The sequence below is a fragment of the Anguilla anguilla genome, chromosome 5 (genome assembly GCF_013347855.1).
Source record: "Anguilla anguilla isolate fAngAng1 chromosome 5, fAngAng1.pri, whole genome shotgun sequence".
Lineage (NCBI taxonomy): Eukaryota > Metazoa > Chordata > Actinopteri > Anguilliformes > Anguillidae > Anguilla > Anguilla anguilla.
The window spans coordinates 48,165,959-48,179,377 of record NC_049205.1 but is presented as its reverse complement, the minus strand read 5'-3'; positions in this window follow the sequence as shown (position 1 = coordinate 48,179,377).

Genomic DNA, 13,419 nt, shown 5'->3' with positions numbered 1-13,419 from the left:
GGAGTTTGGTATTTCCTGGGTATAGACTGCTTCTCTATGGACTCGGAATTCATTCATGCCTCTAATATATTTCGCCTTTTGCGAGAAAGGGTGAAATGTTGGCTGATTTACAAACTCGAAAATAAAAATGTTCAGTTTAAATTGTCATCAACGTTTATGTAGAGTTTCTATACACATTGAATAGTATTTATGTACGAGTTGAATTGTGTCATACTGAATAGTATTACAACCACTCCTCCTATTAATACTAATATTAATAGCTATAGTATCAACTGTGCTAAATGCGACTAATAATACGCCATTTAACCAATTGTACAGGCCAGTGACTGCATCAGATATACGCGTAAACTTCGTGGGAAAGTCGAACCACCAGGTGCTCGTAAAATCTGGTGCGCCGCCAAATTGGCATTGCACACCTTTTAATGAAGGTCAAGCCTGTCCTTTCATGCTGCTGCAAGGCAAACAAGATAAGCATTAGACGGGTAATGATATGAGCAATAATAGTAAATATAATGGAGAGAGATGTGGTAATTACATTTCTTTAATTCCAGAGAAAATCTTTATATTCCAATTATTTCAATTATTCGAGTTCTTTATATGTTTTAGGTGTTAATACAAATTTTTGTTTGAAGGTTTTACAAACAATTTATTATTATTATTATTATTATTATTATTATTATTATTATTATTATTTTAGAATTTTAACTTTAATGTTGTTTTTCAAAATCTTAGCTTTCTACGTTTAATATTTTACATTTTATGGGAATATTCACATGAAGGTGACGCATGAGCCTTTAATGACTCCAAAAACACAAAACATTGATTTCCTCTGAATTTCTGAAAAATATAGGCCTAGTAATACAACAACAACAACAACAACAATAATAATAATGATAATAATAATAATAGTAAAATGTTTAAATGTTTTGCCATTTTCAAGAAAATACGAAGCAAGGCATGTGCTTGCGCTTTCCATAAGCACACTGGAGTGATTTTAAGTGTGTCGGAATTGTTAACACAATATGCAAATCATATATTCATTAAGTGTTGCACAATGATATAAAAATATTTATTTTGGGCCATGAAAGAGGATAAGATGCAATAAATTATGCAATCAACTAAAGCAATACGCATTTTGCAATGGGTTGAAATGAGCATAAACACGGTATTAAATATTACATATATATTGTAACTGGGGGATATATGAGAAAAACGTGAATAATATTTTGCGTTACATGGTTAAATAAAGAAATGTGTCAATGTGTTCTAACCATAGAATATCTATTTGATAAAAATATCATGGTAAGCTTATGTTCCTTTGGACATCATAAAATGTTTATAAGATCTGTGGAAGAGAGATATGTTATATTAGAGGTTCATCGGTCCCCCTGTGGGCCCTAGGTTTCAAGGGCTAATGTACAAATTAAAAAAGATTTGGAACTATGTATATGCTATACATACTAACTATATATAGTATGTATATAGCACAAAAACCATGCATTGAATGTTTGAACAAAATATTGGCTTAGCCTTATTTACCATAGTAAATCATTTAGGCCCACCTGGCATTGTGTAACATGCATCAATTACTTGGACTTACTAAAAACACAAACCTTTTCTTGAGAAAGTGCAGTTTTGATTACCAGCGCTATAATAATAATAATAATAATAATAATAATAATAATAATTATTATTATTATTATTATAATTATAATTATAATTATAATTATAATAATTGCAGTTCCTCAATACTCAGTGACATTTAAAGGCAGTTGCAATATGGCATGGTCCTACTCCTTCCAATTAACAGTGAAAAACTTAGAATTCTTAACACTCTCTGATTGACTGATTTTTATGAGGGAATGACATCAATGTGTGAGCCGTTGCAAATTTTCAAGGCTAATATGATCAGTGGTAGGATGTGCATGGATAGTTCTGCCTCCCAGTGCTTCTCCTGTTCCAACTGGACCCAGACACTATAGAGTGAATTGACTGTGGCCCAGCTGCAATAAGCAGGGGTGGAGAGGGTGGGAGGGAGGGAAGGAGGGAGAGAGAGAGATAGAGAGGGAGAGAGAGAGAGAGAGAGAGAGAGAGAGAGCGCTTGCATGAGATAACTCCCTCCAGGTGTTCAGGGCCCAAACAAAGGCTCTTTTCAGCCTCCTATGAGAATGAAGAAGCCTCTCGCTTGTTGCAAAACATACAGCAAGAAATTGAACATAACTTGTGCAGATGGCAATATTTTGTTGCAGAGCCCCAATAAAATTTTTTTAAAAACCACGGGCTCTGTGAGGGGGAGCCCTGCGTCATTTAATTTATTTAACATGCTTCAGAAGTAAAAACACCAATGAATGAAAAATGTTGCCTGAATATGCAGCAAAATTGTTGCTCATATCTACCACCTTCTGGAATGGCTGGGTGAGACTATTTATTCTTGAGATAAAGTTACGATTAAGATATGAACTGCCCTTTTGCATTGCCTGGAGTTCTCAATCAATGGTGTGCACTGCCCATCCCTATAGAGTGTTTGCCTCTCAATAAAGGTACTTGCAGTAATACAAATACATTTAAATGGTTTTTTTAGTCCTGCCATACACAGAGTTAGTTTTGTCTTTATATTATTATCTATCCTTTTATATCTAGCTTTCTCGGTTTCCATCAGGAATGAGGGAAGACACTGTTTCACACATGGAGGCCAGTGGCATGAAATCCCTCCCTGAAATTCTAGTGCAGAAAGTCGACAGTAATAACTCAATGCAAGGTGTTCACTTTCACTTCATCTGTGCGCGACATCTGTGCTCCTCACAGGGTGTCCTCGTCCCAGCAGCTGACAGCTCGGGAAAACCCTCCCTTTGATGTCGGAAAAGAGATTCTCATGCCGGACAATTCTCACCAATTCAGATAATATCGAGACGGTTATTTTGATCATTAAAAGGAGTGAGAGGGTGCTTTGTGTTTAAGATCAGAGCAATTTGCAAGCTTATTAAGGAAAGCAGTGCAATGAAAGAACTTTAGATGTAGAATCCGTCATCACTATTTCCCGCTGATGGGAAGATTAGCTTTTCACATTCACATTTAGCTTATCGACTGAACAATAAAATTAGGGTAAAAGTAAATGTGAGAAACGATGTTCTGAGAATGTTCCGGTGTCTAAATAATTGAGAAAAACGAGTATGTTTGTTTAGCGTCAGTGTCCAGTTCAAATTCAGCATAAAAAAGAAAGTATTTCACAGGACGACAACGGTGTTTAAATATAGTGAGACCACTGTTCTTTAATTTAGGTATGGATTGACAGACTGAATTTTTTTTGGGAAAAATATTGCTTCCATGCCAAAAGGAAAGAGCCTCACATTTACAGTGCTGTGAGAAAGTATTTGCCCCCTTCCTGATCTCCTGTGTTACTGCATATTTGTCACACAGAGTGATTTCAGATCTTTAGACAAAATGCAATATTGGACAAAGGGAAACAGAGTAAACACAAAACGCATTTAAAAAAATTATTATTCCATTTATTTAATGAAAAATTTATGAAACACCGATATCACCCACATGAAAAGGTAATTATCCCCTTAGTTACTCAAGCAACCCATTAACATAGTTCAATTGATGATTAGTTTTAGCTGATTGAACACAGTCAGGCTTGACTGCAGCCAGCACTGTTGAATCTAGACCTCACTTATATTGAACCTTAGTTGCTACAAAGTTTTTACAAACACACTATGCCACAATAAAAGGAAATTCCAGAAGAAATTAGAAAAAAAGGTTGTTGATATATTGCTGTGGTCAATTTACTGTATCAGTCTGGAAAGAGTTACAGAGCCATTTGTAAAGCTCTGATGCTCCACCAAACCACAGTGACAGCCATTATCTCCACAGCAACAACTTGTCCAGGAAGTCACAAAAGTTCTCAGAATATCCAAAGAACTGCAGGTGGCTCTACCCTCTACCCTCAGCTGAGGTCAGTGTTTATGACTACACAATAAGGAAGAGGCTGGGGAAAAATGAGATTCATTGGAGAGTAGCAAGGCAGAAACTACTGCTAACCAAGAGACATATCAATGCTTGTCTCATATTTACAAAAAAAGAACCTGGATGATCCCCATGCCTATTGGAATAATTTAGTATGGGCAGATAAGTCAAAAGTGGAACTTTTTGGCTGACATGGGTCCCATTATGTCTGGTGTAAGGCAAATACATACCAACAACCAAACATGGTGGTGGTAGTTTGATAGTGTGGGGATGCTTTACTGCCTCGGGACCTGGATGACTTGCCATTATTGAAGAAACCATGAATTCTGCTCTGTACCAGAAGATTCTTAAGGAAAAAGTCTGGTTATCAGTCCATGAGTAAAACTGAAGGGTAATTGGGTTATGCAGCAAGACAATAATCCAATACACAAAAGCACGTCCACATTTGAATGGCTGAAAAGAAACAAAATTAAAGTTTTGGAATGGCCTAGTCAAAGTTCATCCAATAGAGATACTGTGGCAGGACCTGAAATGAGCAGTGATGCTTGAAAACCTTCCAATTTGTCTGAAAGCAGTTCTGCAAAGTAGAGTGGGCTAAAATTCCTCCTCAGGGACATGAAAGAGTAATATTAAATTATAGGCAGCATTTGGTTGCTCTTATTGCTACTAAAAGTGGTGCAACCACTTGTTAAGTTTAAGGGGGGGAGGGCGCAGTTACTTTTTTACATGGGTGATATATTTGATAACTTTTTTCATTAAATAAATGAAATAATCACTTTAAAAATGCGTTTTATGCTTACTCAGGTTCCCTAATAGTCTAATATAGTTCCCTGTACTAATACTACATTTTGTCTAAAGATGTAAAGCCATTCAAATATGACAAATATGCAATAATAGAGGAAGGGGGCAAATACTTTTTTTAATGGTGCTGTAGTAGAAATATACAAATGATTCAGTTTAGAACTCCCTTATTGTCCTTATTTTTGATGATCAGACTTATGCAAATGCTTGTCACTTACACATGCTTTTGTTAGTTTTGCAACTAAACTGGTATTGTTGTGTGATGAGAGTGAGAGTAATTATTCTCATTTAAATGCTCAATATTTTTGATAAATCATAATGAAGTTAGATTGAGCAATAGCCAACTAAAATCCAAACAGTGTAGGATATGCTGTGCCAACAGAAGTGGTACGATTTATTTTATTTATTATCATTATTATCTTTTTTTTTGTTATTGTGTGATCTGACTGAGGGAAATATTTTTCAGTCATAATCATCTTCACAGTGAATCTCAAGGGTGACACATTTGCTTTCAATCAGTTCTTTAAAACATGCCCTGAGGAGACATGGTGTAATCTCTCTGCAATGTAAGTGGCTCTCTGCAAATGACTTTGAAGAACTGATTTTAGCTTGATTTGAAAAGCACTCCACTCTTGAGATCTGCAGAAAAACTTCACAATTTTGATGTTTCAGAATTAAAGTAAGCCAGGGGCTTAAGCAAAAAAAGCTTTGCCTCACCCAGCAGTAATGACTCACAATTCTGATACTTGCGGCTCTGACCTCCATTCTAAAGAGAACCTTTCAACATTTTATTTGCCTATAGCAGGTGGATCAAAGTTTGGTATAAAAATGTTACACAATGGGAGTGGCTATGTTGACTAAGCACAGAGCTTGGAGGCTTTTGGGTATATGACACTATAAAGTATACATGGATATTGTGATCAAAATAACCATAGAAATTGCAGAAATAGAGGTTGGTTATGTGTTTTATGGATACAGTATTTCCTGCAGTATTCCTGCAATATTATATTGTGGGAGAGAGAAAAATGATCCCAAAAATGTTCACACAAAGTCTTATTTTGATTTCAGCTTCAAGCAAGAGATGGTGTTTCATTAGTAATGCAAGATGTAGTATTGCTACATGTTATTTAAATTTTAAGATTAAACTACTAAATTGAGGGAGTTAATTCTGCCTTTAGTCACTATAATGGGAAGTGAGTGACACCATAAATGTTGATAAACTTAAATTCCAGTAAGATCCAAATACTACAATGTATATGTTTTGCATGTCTATTTTTAGGTTTGATGACTGATTATGTTTTACATCATTTCCCAGTATGAATGCATATTCACATCCACACCAAAAATTGCCTTAATTAAACAGAGTGCATATTTTATTCAGTTACATTATCCAAAAACAAGTCTTGCAGCTGTTTGCATGACACGTTCAGTCCTCTTGAAATGTTCCATTGCTTTTATTTGTAACTGAATATTTGCCTTTCACTTCCAAAACAAACATGCATCCATTATAAACTGAGAATGCCACAGACTAATTATTCATCCAGTTTCACAAGCGTGGGGCTTTGAGAACCACAGGACCTTACAGGCTCTGGAAAACATGAAGGAAGTGGCCACAAGAGAAGCCAACAACGCAGATTATCTTCGGGGCAAAATCCATTGTAAAATTTGTAAATTAGGCTGGCCTCCAGGAACCACATACACCAGATAGCATGTTGAACTATAGATGTAATACATATTTTCTGAAAAGCATCAAAGTGCAAAAAGCAAACCAACAGCCAAGTGACGTGGCAGCCGTATTGTCTATGGAAAAGGGAAGGGGGTGGAGCTGCATAGGCACGCAGCTGTATATGGCTTTGATGTAAGAAGAATTGGAAGGGATGGCGCTTGGTACTAAGCTCAACGGTACAATGCCCTATTCAACTGGAAGTTATTATTTGGAAGCAGCATGCAGAGTGGGGTGCATTGGGAGCCAGAGAGGGGGTAATAGGCAGGTTTCACGTCTTGATTATTTTACCTTGGTGCCTGGCTTTGCCTGGAGGGTGGGCTTGGTGTGGCATGCCTGGCTGTGACAGTGGCCAATTGTTAAGGTGAAAGGTAGTCCGCAAGATTGTGTGTCACAGGGGAAGCATATCAGGGTCCCATCGAAGGAAAGTGGAATGTGGCCGCATTGTGAGAGGATGCTGGGATCCTTGTCAAAAGCAGTGCTCTAATGTAGAGGATTGAATAACTGAACAATGTTTACATTTCCCCTTTTGGCCTTGGTGGGTTGTTAGTGGGCCACTAGGAAGGCTTGAGTGCTCTCAATGGCAACATCAATGTCGGCTTTTGTTTAACAAAGCGCTTATTATGCGCAACATTGTCTATATTATTACCAGTACAAGGGTATGGTTGTAATCTAGTTAAGTTATTATCCCCCTTAGCATAATGAATAGGTGAGCAACTGCTGTAGGATCATCCTGTTATTAAATCAAAGAAGAATGAACGTGGGGGTTGTTTATATTTTTTTATGAAACCCATACCAACATTTGAGATTTTTTTTCAAGAAGCAATGGTGATGGCTTTATTACACGCCAAGAAATTCTGACAGTTGGCAAACTATATCCTTGTCATATTTTGCGTATCTTTTTTCAAGTATAGACCACAACACTGAGTTTTGGGACGACATGGGGCCTGAGGTTTTCATGTCCTCGTCAGGTTTGAATCTTTTAAGTATTATGCATGAACAGTTTGACAGATTTAAAGAGTACTCTCTTTGTGATTAATCTGTTGAATTAATAACTTAAACAGGCATATCATTCAAGAAAAGAACATCTTTTAAGTGGTTGCAACAGCAGATGAAGGTTATCATTGCCAATATGAAAATAATGGTGTATACACACAATGGCAACAACAACTGACAAATTGAAATATGAAGCAAATGCATGAAGGCTTTCACAATAAACCCACAGAGAAATTGTTTTTCCCGGATCAGATTATTCTGTTTATAAGAATAATCACTGTTTGTCTGATAACAGCAATATGCAAAAGATGGGCATGTCCTTTCTAGAGAACACGAACATGCCACACTTGAACTTCAGGCATGTGTAAAGTTTGCACCAGCACATGGAAGACATTTGGTCGTGAAAAGTTCACTAAATGCAGTTGTCAGGAAGCACAAGTTGCAGGTAGGCACTGATGAAAAGCAGGCTGGTTGCTAAACCCTATCTCACAAACAAAAAAGGAACATAACGGTCCTTGTGGTATGGAAAATCTCACATAGACAAACCTATTTTCTTAGTTTTTGAAGTGAAATTTTGATTACTTGGCTGGATTTTGGCACAGTATTCGTGGCATGTAAACTGTATGAACTTTATCCAGTGGAAAAAGGATCTGTCGCCTGGATTGGCATCTCAATGAAGCAGGCCAAAGCTGGAGGTTACTGTCTGTTTGGTCAGTATAGGTTCTGTTAATAAGGATTAGCAAGACTTGTTCAGGAGACTCACTTCTTTGATTGTAAACAGGGGACAACAGCAAGGTTAAAAACATCCTGCATAGTATGCCTTCAAGTATATTCTACATTGATTTTACAGTGAGATTTCATGAATATATTAACCCAAACCTCTAATGCAAAATGTACATGCTAATGTTTCATGTCGGACTCTGCTAGAAGTCAGACAACCATGAATGTGTACCTTCTCAAGAGAAATTCTGATTTGCGTGATAATGCTGGACAGTATAAACAGTATTTTTTACAATATAATCTGATTAAACAATTCAAGCTGTGTCTTTAGAAAGTCTTGATGTGGATCCTCCTCCTCCTCCTTATCCCCCCTCCTCATCATCATCCTCATACAGTGGATTGTATGATGATCAAATGCATAGACAGGAGTGATGGCTTGATATGCAGTAAAAGCATAATGTACAAATGCCAGAGAGCATGCTGGACAATGAGGTTAATGATTAATATTGTGCTGTTGTCTCCAACTAGGCTGCAATTTGACCTGCCACTGGAAAATGGGGTAACACCACATAATTTTATACTTCACAAAATTAGCCGTCTAGATCGGTGAACAGAAAATCTAAAGATTAGCAATTTAGATAGTACAAAGAAGTTTTGTTAGAGACAAATTATACTTTCCATTTATGGCATTGTGTCCCAAGGGCAAATGCAATATTAATTTGTTATGAAAAGTAATTCAACTTTTCTGTCTTCTCATTTGTAACAGTAGGGGGTTTTGTTTCTCCCTCTGTTTAAATATGCAGTACATAAAAATTTCCAAACACAAGAGAAACTGTGGTTTTTGTGAACAACTCATCATCCCATTACAGGTAAATCATTCTATTTACATTTTTTTGAAAGTAACACCATGCGTGTACTTAATGAATCTCTTTTAGTACATTTGTCATTGCAGTGTAGTTATTGCAAGATACTCCCAAGATACTTGGTAAATCTATAAATGACATAGCCTATTTTTAAGCACACATTTTGAACAGAAGTGTGCTGAAATGTTTTTTGTTCTAGACCAATTTTCTTAATTGTGTAGAAACCTTAAGCACCCATCGCAGCCACTGTCCCGGGCATGTGGACTGTGTGGCTGGGCCCAGTCTGTCTACATGGCTGAGTGTCCTGGATAATTGCTCTCAGTATGGTCTGCCTGGCTGTACGGTTACCCCAAGGGAAGACAGTCTCCAGATCGACCCTATCCACTGTAAAGTCAGGGTTTGATTTTCACCAAATGCACTATCACGTTGTTCAGTGTTTTTTTATTGTGCCCTGACGTGCATACATTTATCAGGTATAATTGCAGAATAGAGATGGAATCTATACAAAAAGTATTTTAATGATTTCACTAACACAGATACTTTGTATACATTATTTCTGTTACTATTATTTACTAATTGTTTTACATTGTACTCAGTTCTGCCTATTATATGTGCAACATAAAGGTAAGACAATGAAGTGAACATACTTTTCTTAAAAGCAAACAAAATAAATTTAATAGCTGAGGAAATAATGTATATGAATACGCTGTGCCCATATATGAAATAGATAGTAAGCCAGAGAAAATGGGCAGCTCTTTTCTCTATTGAAAATTTCATTACAGCAGAGTCCTGTAAATATTCTGGCTGTAAGTGAAATTGGAGACAATTGGAGGAGGACTTGTTTTTAGTCTAAGAGAAAACAGAAACATTCTGATAGCTGACATTTAAACAAGAACACATAGAAGTTCATTAGACTGAAGCTTCTTTGGATAAACTCATGGATTCTCGTGGAAAGGAAGTGTAGACAAGCTCGGGCAGATGCCAGTGCTCTCAGCCTATTTCATTTATGTTTACTTCCTCTGGCAAGAAAATAATTGTATTGTGCCAGGAACAGGATAAACTGGTTTCTGTGCTTAAAAGCCTTCCATTAAGACATACTATTTATGCACTTGGTGTTTAATCAGAAAATCCATGTAATTCCAAACATGCATTTATTTTTTTTCCTCTTCATTTTTTGGTGTAGACATCACACTGTTAAGGGGTGTCCTAATTCCTTTTTTGAAGGTCATCAGCCCTATTAACTTTTTTGCGATGCCTGATAATGCATGGAAAGAAATACTACCCCAGTGTTTCCCGTTTTATGTTTTCCTCTTTCAAGGTCCCTTCATGCCAAAGAGTATTTGACTGGTGAAATGACACTCCTACTGGGCCCTTTGCATTGTCTTCATTAGTCTTTATTTTTACTGGCTCATATTTTTACTGGTGTCAATGTCCAAACAATGACATGAAAGGTATAACCTTAACTAACATTTAACTTTTCAACTATAATGTATTTTGTTTAACTCAGTTGTTTGACTAAATTTTCCTCTGTAAAATACTGTAACGTGTTCAATGATCGTTTGAGAATAATTTTCCCAGCTTGTTTTGGGATGACACTCTCTTGCAAATCTGTGATTTGAGATTTTATCCACCTTCTATCAGACTATGTGATATCTTTCCAGATGTTCTGGAAAGACTGTGGTTTCTAACATAGATGTGATAAATCGCTCATTGATGCTGTGGTTTAGTTTTGTAGTCAAGTTTTTCTCCAGGTCCTTGCTGTTGATCCTCTGTCTATGCCTGCCCACCCATCATAAATTAAATTCTTTGATCTAGTCTGAAGCTTTCCAGGATGAGGAAAAAAGTTAGCCGACAACAAAAGATCAAACCCGCACAATGGACCTACTGTTTACCAAGTCGTTTTGAACATGAGATGCCAATTCATTCACTGGCAAGTTGGTCAGAGTAAAAATCGATCTTTCTTTTCTGTCTACATTTACAGGTGTCCATCTGTCAATGAAACAATGTCTGTGCTCTTTCCTATGCAGCTGCATTAAATTTAGTGTATAAATGCACCTTTCAAATTGAGTTTCTCATCTATCAAAGACAACTAAAATCTTGCTACTGTCTCTACAGGGCTGGTAGCCTGCAGGGCTTGAATTTCACTTTATTTCAGAGATCCTTCTAAAGCCGTTCATCTCTCTCTGAAACTGACTGAATGCAGTTAGCTCCAGGTGTGCAGCTGTAGTTCCGTGTTGGATACCTTCCGTTCAGATGGCAACTGAATGCCCACAATTGTTTAAAAACAAAATCCGCAGGAATTCCTCACGAGGTATTGTTCAGATGTCTTTCCCACTCTAGCCAAACTGGTGTGTCACTGATCGAGCACAGAATTTCTACACGGTGTATAAAAGCAGAAAGTTTGAGCTACCGTACACAAATAGTGTATCTTACTGTGAAGCAATACCAGTCTACATAAAATTCTTAACATTTAATCCAATGTGTTAAGTAAATACTTGGCTGTTTTAATGTATTTATTTATATTAGATTATCATACATGATATTTTTTAAAGGCACACAAAAACATGATCTGAATATTTTACAAGGTGTTGATTTGTGATACAAACATAACGCGTGACAAATCATCACCTTACATTGAAATTAATTGAAATTAAAATAGTCAAATACAAAAAACAGTGCGAACACTGAAATGAGCAAACTGACTAGCTTGAAGAAGTTTACATTAAATAATGAATTTTGCACTTTGGAAAAATTGCTTCTACTAAACCTAAAGATATACTTACAGTGAGCACAGACATTTTGCCAGACAGCAAGAGAAAATCATTAGGCTTTAAACCATGTTTAACCTAAAGATATACTTACAGTGAGCACAGACATTTTGCCAGACAGCAAGAGAAAATCATTAGGCTTTAAACCATGTTTAACAGTTATAGGTAGGGCTTTTACTCTTCTAATTTACCCAGTCAAGTGTGATAAAACCTTTTACAGTAACATCAACTGTCTGTTGATGTTTTGCCTAACACAATGCTGGATATGCATGAATGATGATGAGCCAAGCATTAAAACATGCCTCTTTTTGGCATATCAGAGATCATTCAAAACCCATTCGATCACCTGTTCAGCATATGGCAGGCAGACTGCATACATGAAATAATCATACCTTTGAAATTTCTGACCACACTGCAGTCTGCATGGACATAATTGGTATTATCTAACAGAGATGGGTTTCCTTATAATGTCCACATTACTTAAGCAGGATATACTACTTCTGATGCTATATAAAAAGTATATATTTGCCAATGAGGATTTGGTTAGTATTATGTCCAGCTAAAACAGTGCTGTGCTGAATCCAGACTCTACCAATGCCGATTGGCAGCTCCGCAGACTGACACATGATTGGTTGTAGCATTGCCCAGGGAGGGAGAGATGGAGGGATTCTTTTGTGCAAGAGTGACTCCTCTGGTCAATTGGGCGTCTGCAGTCTGCCTGAGCCGCCCATGTAGGTAGTGTCATGTGACTGCGCAGCTCAGCCTGCGGAGTGAAAATCAGCAACAGCTAACTACGCACATTTAGGAGGGTGTCGTTTCTACTTTGAATTTATGAAGGACGTGGCAGGGAAGACATACTTTTCAAAAAGACAATTATGATTGGGAATTCCAAATTGGACACAAAGAAAGAAGAGAACTCGGGAGTTCAATTTTGGGTAAAGAAAGTTCAGTAAATTTTACATTCCGTCAAAATAATGTTTCATGCTGATATTACTTAACTCCTTATTATCTTTGTGGATCAAAAAATTGAACCAATACTCAAATAATGGATAATAGATATGGATAAAAAGGAAGGAAAATCAAAATGCTTCATTGAGCAAAAATAAAAAGTAATATATTTTAGGACATTTTCTCATCTGAGAAAAGGAATGATGCTTATCTTGAGAGATCTGCAACAGAAAAAAGACACTGCCGTTAAAATAAAAATAAATTTGCCCTTTCTTGAGATTACCCACATATTTCCTCAGTTGATTTGATCTGTGTTAGCCAATAACTGTGGGCGGAGTATGACCTTTCCATTTTATCATGTCTTTATCATCCTGCCACTTTGGCACAGAATGATTGCACATCTGTCTCCTCCAGTGGGACTGCCTGTTCTGCCTGAATAATGAGAAGTGTTTCCTCCATGCACCTGTGCTCTCCTGCCTGTAGAACCGTACACTACACCGGCATGACACACAATGGTGTACAGTCTGCGGTAGCGGGAGGGAGCACTAGCGCTGGTGGTGCGGCTTTATTTGAGTTTCCCAGCAGGAGGGAATTCCACCCTGGACCTTTTACTTTGTTATGCCTCAGTGCTCCG